Here is an 18,817-nt window from a genome sequence, read left to right on the forward strand (position 1 = left end):
CCATAAATACCACCCCCCCTGCCCCACAGATACCTGCCTGCCCCATAGATATCCCCCCACCTGCCCCACAGATATCCCCCCACCTGCCCCACAGATACACCCTGCCCCATAGATCCCCCCCCCTTGGCCCAAAGATACCCCCCTGCCCGCCCCATAGATACCCCCCCCCAAACACCCCCCCAGCCCCACGGAGCCCCGTATCCCCCCCCGCCCCTCCCCCCACCCCCCCCATTCACCCCCATTTCCCCCCTCGCCCCTCCCCCATTCTCCCCCCACCCCCCCCTTACCCCTCCCCCACCCCCCTCCCCCATTCCCCCCCCACCCCCCCGCCCCTCCCCCACTCACCGCTCCGGGCCCCCCGGGCCCCCCCCGCGGGGGCGGGTGCGGGGCAGCCCCGGGGGGGGGAGGGGCGGCTGCTGGGCTGGGGCGGCCCCGCCCTCACTGCATACACCTGGGGGGCAGCCATGGGGCAGGGGGGGGTTATGGGGCAGTTATGGGGCAGGAGGGGGCGGGGGGGGGGGGGGACACACGACTTGGGGGGCAGCCATGGGGCGGGGGGGGGGGGGGTTATGGGGCCGGTGTGGGTGAGTTATAGGTCAGTTGTGGGGCAGGGGGTGGTCGTGGGTCAGGCCGTGAGTCAGTTGTGGGGCAGGGGTGGTTGTGGGGCAGTTATGGGGCAGGCAGATGGTTATGGGGCAGTAATGGGGTACAGGGTGGTTATGGGGCAGCTATGGGTCAGTTATGGGGCAGGTTATGGGGCAGGGGGGTGGTTGTGGGCAGGTTATGGGGCAGGCAGATGGTTATGGGGCGGTTATGGGGCAGTAACGGGGTACAGGGTGGTTATGGGTCGGCCATGGGCAGTTGTGGGGCAGTAACGGGGCGGGTTATGGGGCAGGGGGGTGGTTGTGGGGCAGGTTATGGAGCAGGGGGGTGGCTGTGGGTCAGTTGTGGGGCAGGGGGTGGTTGTGGGGCAGTTATGGGCAGGCAGATGGTTATGGGGCAGTAATGGGGTACAGGATGGTTATGGGTCGGCCATGGGCAGCTATGGGTCAGTTATGGGGCAGGTTATGGGGCAGGGGGGTGGTTGTGGGGCAGGTTATGGGGCAGGCAGATGGTTATGGGGCGGTTATGGGGCAGTAATGGGGTACAGGGTGGTTATGGGTCGGCCATGGGCAGCTATGGGTCAGTTATGGGGCAGGTTATGGGGCAGGGGGGTGGTTGTGGGGCAGGTTATGGAGCAGGGGGGTGGCTGTGGGTCAGTTGTGGGGCAGGGGGTGGTTGTGGGGCCGGCTATGGGGCAGTTGTGGGGCCGGGTCCCGGGCGCGGGGGGCGGGGGGGGGGGGGGGGGGAAGGGAGGGAGGGAGGGGAAGCAGGAATGACGTCGGGCGGAAGTGGGCGGGACTTGGGGGGGTGTGTGACGCACGCGACGTGGGCGGGGCTTGGGCCGGGACAGGAGGCCCCGCCCCCTCACCTATCGGGCGACGCTCTCCCGGAATCCGGCCAATCACAGGGCGCCCCTCGCCTGGCAGCCAATCATCTTTCCCATCCGTCTTCTAGCGCAGCCTGCCGGGCGACCAATGGGGAGGCGGGGCTTAGGCAGCTGCTGGCCAATGAGGGAAGAGGGAGGGAGGAGGGTGGGGCCCCGCCCCCTGTGGGGCAGGAGGCACCGGGGGGGGGGGGGGGAGCACTTGGGGGGCAGATGTGGGGCAGGAGGAGGCACTTGGGGGGCAGCGGGGGGTAAGATGTGGGGCAGGAGGAGGCACTTGGGGGGCAGCCGGGGGTAAGATGTGGGGCAGGGGGCACTTGGGGGGCACATTGAGGGCAGTTAGGGGGCAGGAAGCACTGGGATGGGGTAGCCGTGGGGCAAATGTGGGGCAGGAGGCACTTGGGGGGCAGCTGGGGGGCAGATGTGGGGCAGGAGGCACTTGGGGGGCAGTTGGGAGGAAGATGTGGGGCAGGAGGCACTTGGGGGAGTGGTTGTGGGGCAGCCGTGGGGCAGGAGGCACTTGGGGGGCAGATGTGGGGCAGGAGGCACTTGGGGGGGTGGTTGGGGGGCAGGACACCCCGCTATGGGGCAGGGGCTGCCCCCCGCCCCCGCTGGGGGAATTTTGGGTCTGTCCCGTGACGTGGGGCGGGGGCGGGACGCGCCGCCGTGGGGCAGCCGTGGGGCGGGGGCGGGCCGAGGGAAACCCCCCAGCGCCCACGGGGAGCGGGAAGGGGCCGCGGGGAGGGGGGGGACGGGGGGGCATGATACACGCCTGCCCCACGGCTGCCCCACAGCTGCCCCATAGCTGCCCCATAGCCACTGCATCTCTGCCCCACGGCCAACCCGTATCTGCCCCACGGCTGCCCCACTGCCGCCTCATAGCTGCCCCATAGCCACTGCATCTCTGCCCCACGGCCAACCCGTATCTGCCCCACGGCCACCCCATAGCTACCCCATAGCCGCCCCATGGCCAACCCATCTCTGCCCCATAGCTGCCCCATATCTGCCCTATAGCTACCCCATAGCCACCGCACAGCTACCCCACAGCTGCCCCGTAGCTGCCATGGCCGCCCCGTGGCCGCCCCATGTCTGCCCCACGGCTGCCCCATAGGGAGGGAGACACTGAAGGGACACCCCCCCCCCCGTGACATCATCACGCGCCCCACGGCGGCTGCGACACGCGACGACACGCAACGACACGCCCCGACATCACGCGTGTGATGGTGACACGCGTCAGCCCCACACGCGACCCATGGCCAGGGGGGCCGGCCCCACACGCCGCCGCTGCCCCGGCTCGGTGGCACACGCGTGACCCACAACGACACGCGTGTGACCCACAACAGCACAGGCGTGACCGACAACGACACGCGTGACCCACAACGACATGCGTGACCCACAACCCCACGCGTGACCCACAACAGCACACGCATGTGACCCATGACACGCGTGACCCACAACCCCACGCGTGACCCACAACAGCACATGCGTGACCCATGACTCGCGTGACCCACAACAGCACACGCGTGACCCACGACGACACGTGTGTGACCCACAACACGCGTGACCCATGACATGTATGACCCACAACCCCACGCGTGACCCACAACCCCACGCGTGACCCACAATGACACGCGTGTGACCCACAACACACGCGTGACCCCCAACCCCACGCGAGACCCACAATGATACGCGTGTGACCCATGACACGCGTGACCCACAACCCCACGCGTGACCCACAATGACACGCGTGACCCACAACGACACGCGTGACCCACAACAACACGCGTGACCCACAATGACACGCGTGACCCACAACCCCACGCGTGACCCACAACCCCACGCGTGACCCACAATGAAACGCGTGTGACCCACAACACACGTGTGACCCCCAACCCCATGCGTGACCCACGACACGCGTGTGACCCATGACACGCGTGACCCCCAACCCCACGCGTGACCCCCAACCCCACGCGTGACCCCCCATGCGTGTCCCTCCCGCATGTGTCCCCCCCACCCGTGTCCCCCCCATGACCCCCTGCCTGTGTCCCCCCCACGCGTGTCCCCCCGTGTCCCCACACACGCGACGCCCCCCACGTCCCCCCCACGCGTGTCCCAGTGTCCCCCCCACACGACCCCCGCCGTGTCCCCCCCCGTGTCCGCCCCCCCCGTGTCCCCCACACACGACCCCCCACGCGTGTCCCCTCCCGTGTCCCCCCATGTCCCCAAACACACGACACCACCCCCGTGTCCCCACACACGCGACCCCCCCCACGCGTGTCCCAGCGTGTCCCCCCGTGTCCCCTGTGTCCCCACACACACGACCCCCCCATGTCCCCCCCACGCGTGTCCCCCAGTGTCCCCACACACACGACCCCCCCGTGTCCCCCTCCCGTGTCCCCCCGTGTCCCACCCCCACGTCCCCCCCACGCGTGTCCCAGCGTGTCCCCCCCGTGTCCCCCCGTGTCGCCAAACACACGACCCCCCCCGTGTCCCCCCCACGTGTGTCCCCCCGTGTCCCCACACACGCGACGCCCCCCACGTCCCCCCCACGCGTGTCCCAGAGTGTCCCCCCCACACGACCCCCCCGTGTCCCCCTCCCGTGTCCCCCCGTGTCCCCACACACACGACCCCCCTCCCGTGTCCCCACACACGCGACCCCCCCCACGTCCCCCCCACGCGTGTCCCAGCGTGTCCCCCCCGTGTCCCCCCGTGTCCCCACACACACGACCCCCCCATGTCCCCCCCACGCGTGTCCCCCAGTGTCCCCACACACACGACCCCCCCGTGTCCCCCTCCCGTGTCCACGCGTGTCCCCCCGTGTCCCCCACACACGACCCCCCCACGCGTGTCCCAGCGTGTCCCCCCCCGTGTCCCCACACACGCGACCCCCCCCGCGCCCCCCCCGCTCACCGGCCCCGCTCCGGCCCCGCGTGTCGCCCGTGGCCGCGTGGCGCCGGCTGCCGCCGCCGGAGCCCCCGCGTGGGGCGGCCCCGTGTCCCCGTCACCCCCCGCGTCACCCCCCCGCCCCCGCCCCCCCGTGACGTCACCCCCCGCCGGGGACACCGCGGGGACGGGGGGGGGGGGGGGGAAGACACACACGCGACGACGTCGATGGGGGGGGGGGAGCGGGGGGGGGACGGGGGGGAGAGGGGACAACATGGGGGGGGAGGGGACACCGCGGGGGGGGGGAACACGACAGGGACCGGGGACGACGGGGGGGGACACGGGGGGCACATGGGGGCCATGGGGGGGGGAAGGGGCATGGAGGGGGACAGGGGACGGGGGGGGGACACGGGGGACATGGCGGGGAGGGGACGGGGGGGGGGCAGGGGACGGGAGGGGGTCACGGGGGGGGAGGGGACACGGGGGGGGACAGGGACAGGGGATGGGGGGGACACGGGGGCCATGGGGGGGAGGGGCCATGGGGGGGACACGGGGGAGGGGACATGGGGGGGACACACAAGGGACAGAGGGGGGACGGGGGACACTGGGGGGGGACAGGGGACACTGGGGGGGGGGGACACAGGGAGGTGGCACACGGGGGGGTCACAGTGGGGACACGCGTGGGGACAGGGCAGCGCACGGGGGGCAGGGACACGCAGGGACACGGGGGGACGTGGGGACACGTGTGGGGACACGGGGAGGGCACTTGGGGACACGAGGACACAGAGAGGGGACACGGGGACACGGGGACACACGTGGGGACACGGGGACACTGGGAGGACACTTGGGGACACGCGTGGGGACACGGGGAGGGCACTTGGGGACATGTGGGGACATGGGGACACAGAGAGGGGACACGGGGACACGGGGAGGGCACTTGGGGACACGGGGGGGCACGGACACGCGTGGGGACGCGGGGACACGGGGAGGGGACACGGGGGACACGGGGACACAGAGAGGGGACACGGGGACCCGCGTGGGGACACGGGGACACACAGACACTGGGAGGGCACTTGGGGACATGTGGGGACACGGGGACACAGGGAGGGGACATGGGGACACGGGGAGGGCACTTCGGGACACGGGGGTCATGGACACGTGTGGGGACACGGGGACACGGGGAGGGGACACGGGGACACACAGACACAGGGAGGGCACTTGGGGACACGGGGGGGCACGGGGACACAGACGTGCGTGGGGACAGATGTGGGGACACGTGTGGGGACATGGGGACACAGGGGGGCACAGACATGTCTGGGGACACCGAGAGGGGACACGGGGACACGTGGGGAGGTCACAGGGGGGACACGGAGACGCAGGGGGGACACGGACACGTGTGGGGACAGGGAGGGCACGGGGGGACACACACGGGGGGGACACGGGGACGGGGGGACACAGGGGGACACGGGGGGACACGGGGAGGGCATGGGGACACGGGGGACACGGACACACAGGGAGGGGACACGGGGACACACGGGGACACATGGGGACAGGGAGGGCACGTGGGGACACGCGGGGACACAGGGCATGTGGGGACACACGGGGACAGGGACACACGTGGGGACACGTGGGGACACGCGGGGACACAGAGAGGGCACCTGGGGACACGCGGGGACAGGGACACGCGTGGGGACACGTGGGGACACAGAGAGGGCACGTGGGGACACGCGGGGACAGGGACACGCGTGGGGACACGTGGGGACACAGAGAGGGCACGTGGGGACACGCGGGGACAGGGACACGCGTGGGGACACGCGGGGACACGTGGGGACACGCGGGGACAGGGACACACAGGGAGGGCCCACGGGGACAGGGACATGGGGACAGGGATGTGCGGGGACATGGGGACACGTGGGGACAAAGGGAGGGGACATGGGGACATGTGGGGGCATGGGGACATGGACACATGTGGGGACATGAGGACGTGGACACGTGGGGACACCCATGGGGACATGGGGACACCAAAGGGACACGGTCACGCAGGGAGAGGTGGGGACACAGGGAGGACACACGGGGACGTGGGGACATGTGGGGACATGGGGACACCGGGAGACACAGGGGGACACGAGGAGGGTAAGGGGACACATGGGGACACGGGGACATGGGGGCACATGGGGACATGGACACGTGTGGGGACATGGGGACACGGGGACAGGGACACACGCGGGGACACGGGGAGGGAATGGGGACACTGGGGGACACACGGGGACGTGGGGACATGGGGAGGGTAAGGGAGGACATGGGGACACGGGGACACGGACATGCATGGGGACATGGGGACACGGACATATGTGGGGACATGGGAACACAAAGAGGGTAAGGGGACACATGGGGACACGGACACACGTGGGGACATGGACACGTGTGGGGACATGGGGAGTGTAAGGGAGGACATGGGGACATGGGGACACGGACACGCATGGGGACATGGGGACACGGACACACGTGGGGACATGGGGACACGGGGAGGGTAAGGGGACACATGGGGACACAGGGACACGTGGGGACATGGACACGTGTGGGGACATGGGGACATGGGGAGGGTAAGGGGGGACACGGGGACACATGGGGACACATGGGGACACGGGGGGACACGGGGGGACATGGGGACACGGACACATGTGGGGACATGGGGACACGTGGGGACACGGGGACACGTGGGGACACGGGGACACGTGGGGACACAGGGAGGGTAAGGGGGGACACGGGGACACGGGGACACAGGGGGACACGTGAAGACATGGGGACACGTGGGGACACGGGGAGGGGACGGGGACACGTGGGGACACTTGGGGACGTGGGGACACGGACACACGTGGGGACACTTGGGGACGTGGGGACACGGACACACGTGGGGACACGGGGAGGGGACGGGGACACACGGGGAGGACATGGGGACACACGGGGAGGACACGGGGACGTGGGGACGCGGGCACGGACGGAGGACACGGGAGGTGACACGGGGACACGTGAGGACACGGGGGGCACGGGGGACACGGGGACATCGGGGGCACGTGAGGACACGGGGTGACACGGGGTGACGCGGGGACAGGCGGGGTGACAGCCCCAACCCCGCAGGTGACACGGACCACGCAGCCGGACACGCGTGTGACCCCGCGCCACCGCACGCGACCCCCCGCAGGGTGACACGCGTCCCCGGGAACCGCCGCTCACATGTGACACGCGTGTGACACCGACAGACATGTGTGACACACGTGGAACTGTGTCCTCTGGGGGTGTGACACACGTGTCACTGTGTCCCGTACACGTAACACACGTGTGACACTGACAGACACGTGGAACTGTGTCCCCTGGGGGTGTAACACACGTGTCACCGTGTCCCGTACACGTAACACGCGTGTGACGCCAACAGACACGTGTGACACACGTGGAACTGTGTCCTCTGGGGGTGTAACACATGTGTCACCGTGTCCTATACATGTAACACGTGTGTAACGCTGACAGATGCGTGTAACACGTGTGGAACTGTGTCCCCTGGGGGTGTAACACACGTGTCACTGTGTCCTGTACATGTAACACGCGTGTAACACTGACAGACGCGTGTAACACGTGTGGAACTGTGTCCCCTGGGGGTGTAACACACATGTCACCGTGTCCTGTACACGTAACACGCGTGTAACGCTGACAGGCGCATGTAGCACGTGTGTAACTGTTTCTTGTATGTGCGTGACACGCCTGCGACCGTGTCCCCAGTACGTAACACGCGTGTAACGCTGCCAGGCGTCAGTAACACGCATGCGACTGCGTCCCACAGGTGTGTTAACACGCATGTAACGCCGCGCCCGTCGTGACACGTGTGCACGCCCTGACACGCGTGCACAGGCGCAAGCACACGCGGTATAACACCCGCTTCCGGGCGTGTGCCCCCTGGCGTGTGCACACGGGCACATCCGTGTGCGTGTTGTAATGTCTGGCGCTACACGCGTGTACACACCACGTCAGAGTCTGCTGTACACGCGTGGGCACGTCTGAACATGCATGACCTCACGTGTGCGGCTCTACCAGCCCCTACACACGCGTGCGCACACACGAACACACGTGACCCCACACATGTGGGTCCGTACCGACCCCTACACACTTGTGCGCACATAAACACGCGTGACCCTGCGTGTGCGCCTCTGCACTGCCCCTACACATGTGTGTGCACACACAAACACACGTGACCCCGCGTGTGCGGCCCTGAACCGTCCCCTACACACACACAAACACACGTGACTTCACGTGTGCGCCTCTGCACCGCCCCTACACACGTGTGTGCGTACATGTACACACGTGACCTCACGTGTGCACCTCTGTGCCGACTCCTACACACGCGTGTGCGCACCTGAACACGCGTGACCCCGCATGTGCACCTCTGTACCGACTCCTACACACGCATGCGCACACATGAACACGCGTGACCTCGTGTGCACGCCTCTGCCCCGCCCCTATACACGCAAGGACACGCGTGACCTCACGTGCGCGCCTCTGCCCCGCCCCTACACACGCACGGACACGCGTGACCTCGCATGCGCGCCTCTGCCCCGCCCCTACATGCGCACGAACATGCGTGACCTCACGTGCACGCCTCTGCCCCACCCCTACACGCGCACGAACACGCGTGACCTCGCGTGTGCGCCTCTGCCCCGCCCCTACACACGGCCGGACACGCGTGACCTCGCGTGTGCGCCTCTGCCCCGCCCCTACACATGCACGAACACGCGTGACCTTGCACGTGCGCGTGCCTGACTTTGCGTGTGCGCCTCTGCCCCGCCCCTACACACGCACGGACACGCGTGACCTCGCGTGTGCACCTCTGCCCCACCCCTACACACGCACGAACACGCGTGACCTCGCGTGTGCGCCTCTGCCCCGCGCCTACACATGCACGAACACGCGTGACCTCGCGTGTGCTCCTCTGCCCCGCCCCTACACACGCACGGACACGCGTGACCCCGTGTGTGCGCCTCTGCCCCGCCCCTACACACGCACGGACACGCGTGACCTCGCGTGTGCGCCTCTGCCCCGCCCCCCCCCACGCGTGTGCGTTGCCCGGCGCAGCCCCTCCCCCGCACGGGCGACGTCATCAGCACACGCGTGTGCACGGGGACACACGTGTCGGGGCGTGACGGGGGAGGGGACAACTCACGTGTTCAGCGGGTGGCGCCGGGCGGGGGAGGGGCTACGCGCCAGCCATGGCCTGGACCTGGGGAGGGGGGGGAGACACCGTTACTGGGAAGCACTGGGAGGCACTGGGAGGCACTGGGAACGCCCCCCCCGCCTCCCAGTCCCGTACTGGGACCGGTGGAGCCAGAGCCCAGTATGAACCGGGGGGTGCTGAGCCCAGTATGACCAGTACCGGTGCTCCCAGTATAACCAGTACCTGTCGCTCGCCCGCCCAGTGCGACCAGTCGCTGTCGCTCACCCTCCCAGTACTCCCAGTATGACCAGCACGGGCGCTCACGCCTCCCAGTACGACCCTCACCCGCCACTTCCATTCCCAGTGCTCCCAGTACCTGTCGCTCACCCTCCCAGTATGACCAGTACGGCCACTCCCAGCTCCCAGTACAGCCAGGAGCTCACATTCCCAGTACAACCAGTACCTGTCACTCCTGCTCCCAGTACGACCAGGACCTGCCAGTCATTTCCCCTCCCAGTACCCCCAGTATGACCAGTCCCAGCTCCCAGTATAACCGTTAGCTGTCGCTCACGCTCCCAGTCCTCCCAGTATGACCAGCACCCGCTCCTCCCAGCTCCCAGTACAGCCAACGCCAGTCCCTCCCAGTCCTCCCAGTATACCCACTACCCCTCGCTCCCAGTACACCCAGTTCCCCCAGTGCCTCTCCCTCTCCGCTCCCAGTAACCCCTCTCCACCCTGGCTCCCCTTTCCCAGTATACCCAGTAGCTCCCAGTAAGACCATTACTGGGCCCCAGTATTCCCAGTATACCGGCACCTGTCACTCCCAGTACTCCCAGTGTAACCAGTAGCGGTCACTCCCTGCCCCCAGTAAGGCCGTTACTTGCCCTTCCCGGCTCCCAGTACTCCCAGTACGCCCGATACTGGTCGCTCCCAGTACTCCCAGTACAGCCGATACTGGTCGTTCCCGCTCCCCATGCTCCCAGTAGCACCAGTAACCGTCACTCCCAGCTCCCAGTATGACCCGCCATTCCCAGTACAACCAGTATAGCCTTCGCACAGTGCTCCCAGTACACATCATACCCGCCCCCCCCTCCCAGTGCTCCCAGTATCCCCCCCAGGGGTGGCTCCCCGTTCCCAGTAAGACCATTAGTTACCATCTCTAACTCCCAGTACTCCCAGTATGGCCACTCCTAGCTCCCAGTACAACCATTACCTGCTGTTCCCGGCTCCCAGTACTCCCAGTATAGCTCCTACACGGCACCCTGGGCTCCCAGTACTCCCAGTACAGGCCTTACTCGGCACTCCCGCCTCCCAGTACAGCTCCCAGATGCCACTCCTGGCTCCCAGTACTCCCAGTACAGCCTTTACATGGTGCCCCCAGCTCCCAGTACTCCCAGTACAGCCCTTACAGAGCACCCCCAGCTCCCAGTACTCCCAGTACAGCTCTTAGATGCTACTCCTGGCTCCCAGTACTCCCAGTACAGCCCTTACACAGCACTGCCAGCTCCCAGTGCTCCCAGTACAGCCCTTACATGCCACTCTTGGCTCCCAGTACTCCCAGTACAGCCTTTACATGGCACTCCTGGCTCCCAGTACTCCCAGTACAGCTCCCAGATGCCACTCCTGGCTCCCAGTACTCCCAGTACAGCCCTTACACGGCACTGCCAGCTCCCAGTACTCCCAGTACAGCCCTTACACAGCACCCCCAGCTCCCAGTACAGCCCTTATATGTCACTCCTGGCTCCCAGTACTCCCAGTACAGCCCTTACACGGCACCCCCACCTCCCAGTACTCCCAGTACAGCCCTTACACGGCACCCCCAGCTCCCAGTATAGCCCTTCAATGGAAACCCCAGCTCCCAGTGCTCCCAGTATGGCCTTTATACTGCCTTCCTGCCTCCCAGTACATGGCAATGCCAGCTCCCAGTACTCCCAGTACAGCTCTTAAATTGCACTCCACGCTCCCAGTACTCCCAGTACACCCACTACACAGCGCTCCCCGTATTCCCGGCTCCCAGTACAGCTCCTACGCGGCGCTCCCAGTACTCCCAGTACAGCCCTTACGCTGCACTCCCGCCTCCCAGTATCGCTTTCACACGGCAATGCCAGCTCCCAGCACTCCCAGTATAGCCCGTACACGGTGCTCCCAGTACGACCACTACGTAGCAAGGCCAGCTCCCAGTACAGTTCTCACACTGCGCTCCCACCTCCCAGTATAGCCCTTCTCTAGCACCCTCACCTCCCAGTACTCCCAGTATGGCTCTTAGATGGCACCCTGGGCTCCCAGTATGCCCAGTATAGCCCTTACCTGGCACTCCCAGCTCCCAGTACTCCCAGTACACCCAGTATAACTCTCAGATGGCACCCTGGGTTCCCAGTATAGCCCTTACCTGGAGCTCCCAGTACTCCCAGTACACCCAGTATAGCTCTCACAGGTGGTACTCTGGGCTCCCAGCACTCCCAGTATGGCCCTCACCGGGCGCCCCCAGCTCCCAGTACTCCCAGTATAGCTCTCAGATGGCACCCTGGGCTCCCAGTACTCCCAGTATAGCCCTTACCTGGAGCTCCCAGTACTCCCAGTACACCCAGTGCTCCCAGTATAGCCCTCAGACGGCACCCTGGGCTCCCAGCACTCCCAGTATGGCCCTCACCTGGCGCCCCCAGCTCCCAGTACTCCCAGTATAGCTCTCAGATGGCACCCTGGGCTCCCAGTACTCCCAGTGTGGCCCTTACCTGGAGCTCCCAGTACTCCCAGTACACCCAGTGCTCCCAGTACAGCCCTCAGACGGCACCCTGGGCTCCCAGCACTCCCAGTATGGCCCTCACCTGGCGCCCCCAGCTCCCAGTACTCCCAGTATAACTCTGAGATGGCAACCTGGGCTCCCAGTATAGCCCTTACCTGGAGCTCCCAGTACTCCCAGTACACCCAGTGCTCCCAGTATAGCCCTCAGACGGCACCCTGGGCTCCCAGCACTCCCAGTATGGCCCTCACTTGGCGCCCCCAGCTCCCAGTACAGCCCTCGGATGGCACCCTGGGCTCCCAGTACTCCCAGTATAGCCCTTACCTGGAGCTCCCAGTACTCCCAGTACACCCAGTGCTCCCAGTATAGCCCTCAGACGGCACCCTGGGCTCCCAGCACTCCCAGTATGGCCCTCACCTGGCGCCCCCAGCTCCCAGTACTCCCAGTATGGCCCTCACCTGGCGCCACCAGCTCCCAGTACTCCCAGTACAGCCCTGGGACAGCACCCTGGGCTCCCAGTATAGCCCTTACCTGGAGCTCCCAGTACTCCCAGTGCTCCCAATATAGCCCTCAGATGGCACCCTGGGCTCCCAGCACTCCCAGTATGGCCCTCACCTGGCGCCCCCAGCTCCCAGTACTCCCAGTATGGCCCTCACCTGGCGCCACCAGCTCCCAGTACTCCCAGTACAGCCCTGGGACAGCACCCTGGGCTCCCAGTGGAACCTTCCCCCGCCGCTCCCCACCCCCAGTGCTCCCAGTACAGCCGGTCCCTGCCCTCCCAGTGCTCCCACACCCGCCTTATCAGGCCGCCGCACCCAGCCCAGCCCGGGGCACCCGGGTCGGCCCCGGTGGGGGGGGGAGGGGGGCGGGGGGACACACACACACGACACGGACCCAGGCGTTCGGGTGCCCCCCCCCCCCCCCCGGGGAACCCAGGCGTCCGGGGCTGACGCAAGAGCCGGTGATGAAACAGCCCCCGGGGGGGGGAGGGGGGGTGGGGTGGGGGTAAAAGGGGGGGGCTGAGCCCTTGCGAACTCGCTGCACCCCGGGGGGGGGGGGGGGGAGAAGAGGGACGGACTCCCCCCCCTTTACTGTGCTGTGTGCTATCATACCCCCCCCCCAAAAAGTGTCACCCACTCGGAGGGGACCCCCCCCCCCCAAACCACAGCCCCTCCCAGCCCCCCCCAAATCCTCCCTGAGACCCTCAACCCCCCCCCCAGCCACCCTGACCCACCCCAATGCCCCCCCCAGACACCCTGACACCCCCAAACCCCCCCCAGACACCCCCAAATCCCCCCCAGACACCCCCAATGCCCCCCCCAGACACTCTGACACCCCCAAACCCCCCCAGACACCCCCAAACCCCCTCCAGACACCCCCAATGCCCCCCCAGACACCCCCAATGCCCCCCCAGACGCCCTGACACCCCCAAAACCCCCCCAGACACCCCCAATGCCCCCCCCAGACACCCCCAATGCCCCCCCCAGATGCCCTGACACCCCCAAACCCCCCCCAGACACCCCCAATGCCCCCCCAGGCACCCTGACACCCCCAAACCCCCCCAGACACCCCCAATGCCCCCCCCAGATGCCCTGACACCCCCAAACCCCCCCAGACACCCCCAATGCCCCTCCCAGACGCCCTGACACCCCCAAACCCCCCCAGACACCCCCAATGCCCCCCCCAGACGCCCTGACACCCCCAAACCCCCCAGACACCCCCAATGCCCCCCCAGACTCTCTGACACCCCCAAAACCCCCCCCAGACACCCCCAATGCCCCCCCCAGACACCCCCAATGCCCCCCCCCCGACGCCCTGACACCCCCAAAACACCCCCAGACACCCCCAATGCCCCCCTCAGACTCTCTGACACCCCCAAACCCCCCCAGACACCCCCAATGCCCCCCCCAGGCACCCTGACACCCCTAAAACCCCTCAATGCCCCCCCCAGACACCTCTAAACTCCCCCCCAGGTCCTCCCAGCCCCCCCCGCCCTCCTGACACCCCCAAATCCTGCCTGACACCCCCAAATCTCCCTCAGCCCCCCCCAGAGCCCCCCCGACACCCCCAAATCCGACACAGGCCCCCCCCCACCCAGCCCCCCCCAAACCTTGACCTCCTGACCCCCCCCCAAACCTCAGAGCCCCCCCCAAACCCTGTCTGTGCCCCCCCCATGGAAAAGGGGGGGGGGGCAATAGGGATGGGGGGGGTCTCCACAGAGGACCCTCACTGGCTGCTCCCCCCCCCCCGGATTTGGGGGGCCCCAAAAAGGGGGGGCACCTCCCCAGGAGGGGAAACTGAGGCACTGGGGGGGGGGGGTGTGTGTGTCACGTCAGGTGGTTGCCCCCCCCCCCCCCCCCCAAACTGTGCTGTCCCTTTAAGACCCAGGTGTGTTGGAGCCGCCCCCCCCCCCCAATTTGGGGTGAAAAACAGGGATTTGGGGGGGCTAGAAGGGCTCAAGGGGTCCCCAAATGTGTGACACACTCCCCCCCCTCAGATACAACACCCCCCCCAAAAAGGGCAGCACGGGGGGGTCCCTGTCTGCCCCCCCCCCCCAATTTTGGACTGGACGACCCCCCCCCCCCCAATTCACCTCACCCAGAGCCCCCCCCACTTAACCCCCCCCCTTTTAATACCCCCCCATTTACCCCAGTCCTTTACTTCACCCCAGATGACCCCCCCCCCCCATTCACCTCGGGGGGGGGGGGGGGTGGTCAGGGACCCCCATTTACCTGAGCCCAGACCCCCCCCCCCCAGATCACCTCAGCCCAGAGCCCCCCCCCCCCATAATTAACCCCAACAAGGCCGGCCCCCCCCCCCCCCTTTCCCTCAGCCTGAGCCCCCCCCACTTGACCTCAGGGGGGTCAGACACCCCCCCAAATTTCCCTCACTTTTGCCTCCCCCCCCCCCCCCCCCCCCCGCCCCTTAAATCCCCTCAGCGGGATCGGGCCCCCCCTCCCCCTCACCCCAGGACCCCCCCAATTCACCTCAAGGCGGGGGGGTGGGGGGTGTCACCCCCCCAAATCCCCCCAGCTGGGTCAGGGCCCCCCCCTTTAACCTCAGAAAGGCCCAGACCCCCCCCCCATTTACCTCAGGCCCCCCCCCACACACACCATTCACCTCGCGGGATCGGGCCCCCCCCCCCCATTTACCTCAGCCCAGGACCCCCCCCCGCTCCGGAGTGGGGGGGGGGGGGTGTGTGTCACCCCCACAAACCCCCTCAGCGGGCTCGGACACCCCCCCCCCCCCTTTTACCTCAGAAAGGCCGCGACTCCCCCCCCCCCCCCCCAATTCACCTCAGCTTTGCTCCCCCCCCCCCCCCCCCCCAAACCCCCTCAGCGGGATCGGGCCCCCCCTTCCCCTCAGCCCAGAACCCCTCAAATTCACCTCGGGGGGGGGGGAGGGAGGTCACCCCCCCAAATCCCCCCAGCTGGGTCAGGGCCCCCCCCTTTTACCTCAGTCCCCTTGCGCCCCCCCCCCCCCCCCCCAATTCACCTCAGCTTTTCCCCCCCAGCCCGGCCCTCAGCAGGATCGGGCCCCCCCCTTTTACCTCAGCCCAGGACCCCTCAAACCCCCTCCGAGGGGGGGGTCATCCCCCCAGCCCCCCTCAGCGGGCTCGGACCCCCCCCTTTTACCTCAGCTTTCGCCGCCCCCCACCTCCCCTCAACCCCCCCCCCCGCCCCCGCCGGGATCCAGGCCTCGGCCCCGCCACCCCCCGGCCCGGTGTGTGTGTGTCTGTGTGTCCCCGCCCCGGTGTCCCCCCCCCCCACACCGTGCCGCCGCGGTGTCTCCCCCCACGCCGGTACCTGGTCGGGGGGCGGCGGGGTTGAAGGCGGGCTGGGGGGGGGGGGGAGGGGGTGGTGGGGGGGGAGGGGGGTGGGCGGCGGGTCCCAGCCCGGCCCCGGCCCCGGCGCTGGCGGCTCCGCTGCCTCCGGCCTCCGCTCAAACAAAGGACCCAGCGCCGCGCGCCCCGCCCGCCCCGCGCCCCGCCCCGCGCCCCGCCCCGCGCCCCTCGCCCCGCCCACCGCGGGGAGGCCCCGCCCAACTGTCACGCCCCGCCCCCTCCCCGCGGCCCCGCCCTCCGCCTCAGGCTCCGCCCACGCTCCCGCCCACCCACCGCCCCCGGGAAGCCACGCCCACAGCGGGGAGGGGCACGTCACAGCGGCGGGACGGGACGGGGCGGGACTGGGGCGGGACTGGGACGGGACTGGGGTGGAACTGGGACGGGACTGGGACGGGACTGGGACGGGACTGGGACTGGGGTGGAACTGGGACGGAACTGGGACGGGACTGGGACGGGACTGGGGTGGAACTGGGATGGAACTGGGACGGGACTGGGACGGGACTGGGATGGAACTGGGACGGGACTGGGACTGGGACAGAACTGGGATGGAACTGGGATGGAACTGGGATGGGACTGGGACGGGACTGGGATGGGACTGGAGCGGGACCGGGACGGGACTGGGACGGGACTGGAGCGGGACTGGGATGGGACTGGAGCAGGACTGGGACGGAACTGGGATGGGACTGGGACGGGACTGGGATGGGACTGGGGTGGAACTGGGATGGGACCGGGACGGGACTGGGATGGGACCGGGACGGAACTGGGACGGGACTGGAGCGGGACTGGGATGGGACTGGAGCAGGACTGGGATGGGACTGGGATGGGACTGGGACGGGACTGGGACGGGACTGGGGTGGAACTGGGATGGGACTGGGACGGGACTGGGACGGAACTGGGATGGGACTGGGGTGGAACTGGGACGGGACCGGGACGGGACCGGGACGGAACTGGGACGGAATTGGGACGGGACCAGGACGGGACTGGGGTGGAACTGGGACGGGACTGGGACGGGACTGGGATGGGACTGGAGCGGGACTGGGACGGAACTGGGACGGGACTGGGACGGGACTGGGGTGGAACTGGGATGGGACTGGGACGGGACCGGGACGGGACTGGGGTGGAACTGGGATGGGACTGGGATGGGACTGGGACAGGACTGGGACGTGACCGGGACGGGACTGGGACGGGACTGGGACTGGGACGGGACTGGGGTGGAACTGGGATGGGACTGGAGCAGGACTGGGACGGGACTGGGACAGGACTGGGACGGAACTGGTATGGGACTGGGATGGGACTGGAGCAGGATTGGGACGGGACTGGGACGGGACTGGGATGGGACTGGAGCAGGACTGGGACGGGACTGGGACAGGACTGGGACGGAACTGGGATGGAACTGGGATGGGACTGGAGCAGGACTGGGACGGGACTGGAGCGGGACTGGGACGGGACCGGGATGGGACTGGGATGGGACTGGGGTGGAACTGGGATGGGACTGGGATGGAACTGGGACGGGACTGGGACGGGACCGGGACGGGACTGGGGTGGAACTGGGATGGGACTGGGACGGGATTGGAGCAGGACTGGGACGGGACTGGGATGGGACTGGGGTGGAACTGGGATGGGACTGGGACGGGACTGGGACGGGACCGGGACGGGACTGGGTGGAACTGGGATGGGACTGGGAACAAGACAGGGATGGGACTGGGACAGCACTGGGATGTTACTGGGTGGCACTGGGAGTCACTGGGACACACTGGGATGTTACTGGGAGTCACTGGGACGCACTGGGATGTTACTGGGAGTCACTGGGATGTTACTGGGTGGCACTGGGAGTCACTGGGTGGCACTGGGATGTTACTGGGAGTCACTGGGAATCACTGGGATACACTGGGATGTTACTGGGAGTCACTGGGATGTTACTGGGAGTCACTGGGACGCACTGGGAGTCACTGGGATGTTACTGGGAGCCACTGGTGGGCGGGACACCCGGCACCACCCAATCACAGCAGCCCCTCCGGGGGGGGGGGTTGCACCAGCCAATGAGAGCGCAGGGAGGAGGAGTGGGCGTGGCTCCACCGAACCCCCGCCCCCAGGCACGTGCGCAGGGCGGGGCCACGCCCACCGGGGGCGGGGCTTTACCCGGATCCTGGGATCCCCCCCCCCCCCCGGGCGGGTGGGCGCTGGGGTGAACTGGGAGGCACTGGGTGACGCTGGGAGGCACTGGGATGTCGCTGGGAGCCACCGGGAGCCACTGGAACATACTGGGATGTCACTGGGATGTCACTGGGACATACTGGGATGAACTGGGAGGCACTGAGTGGCACTGGGCTATCACTGGGTGACACTGGGACTGCACTGGGATGAACTGGGAGGCACTGAGACATACTGGGACGTCACTGGGAGTCACTGGGATGGCACGGGGTGACACTGGGAGGCACTGGGAGCCACTGGGGTGTCACTGGGAGGCACTGGGACATACTGGGATGTCACTGGGAGGCACTGGGATGAACTGGGAGGCACTGGGAGGCACTGGGACATACTGGGATGTCACTGGGAGCCACTGGGGTGTCACTGGGAGGCACTGGGATGAACTGGGAGGCACTGGGGTGGCACTGGGACATCACTGGGATGGCACTGGGTGGCACTGGGCTGTCACTGGGAGCC

The 18,817-nt window shown here is 67.8% G+C and overlaps 1 long non-coding RNA gene across 3 annotated transcripts; it reads right to left on the reverse strand.

Moving 5' to 3' along the window:
• Positions 1-344: 344 nt before the first annotated feature.
• Positions 345-16,207, reverse strand: LOC134509146 (uncharacterized). Of its 3 annotated transcripts, none has more exons than XR_010069248.1 (4): positions 16,116-16,207; positions 9,579-9,635; positions 1,472-1,563; positions 345-451 (listed from the first exon to the last, which is right to left on the reverse strand). It is a non-coding gene; the product is annotated as an uncharacterized LOC134509146 (long non-coding RNA). The 3 variants fall into 3 exon arrangements; XR_010069249.1 differs by lacking the exon at positions 16,116-16,207 and adding an exon at positions 12,966-13,049; XR_010069250.1 differs by lacking the exon at positions 16,116-16,207 and adding an exon at positions 12,768-12,819.
• Positions 16,208-18,817: the final 2,610 nt, after the last annotated feature.

This window comes from Chroicocephalus ridibundus, unplaced genomic scaffold (genome assembly GCF_963924245.1).
Source record: "Chroicocephalus ridibundus unplaced genomic scaffold, bChrRid1.1 SCAFFOLD_727, whole genome shotgun sequence".
Lineage (NCBI taxonomy): Eukaryota > Metazoa > Chordata > Aves > Charadriiformes > Laridae > Chroicocephalus > Chroicocephalus ridibundus.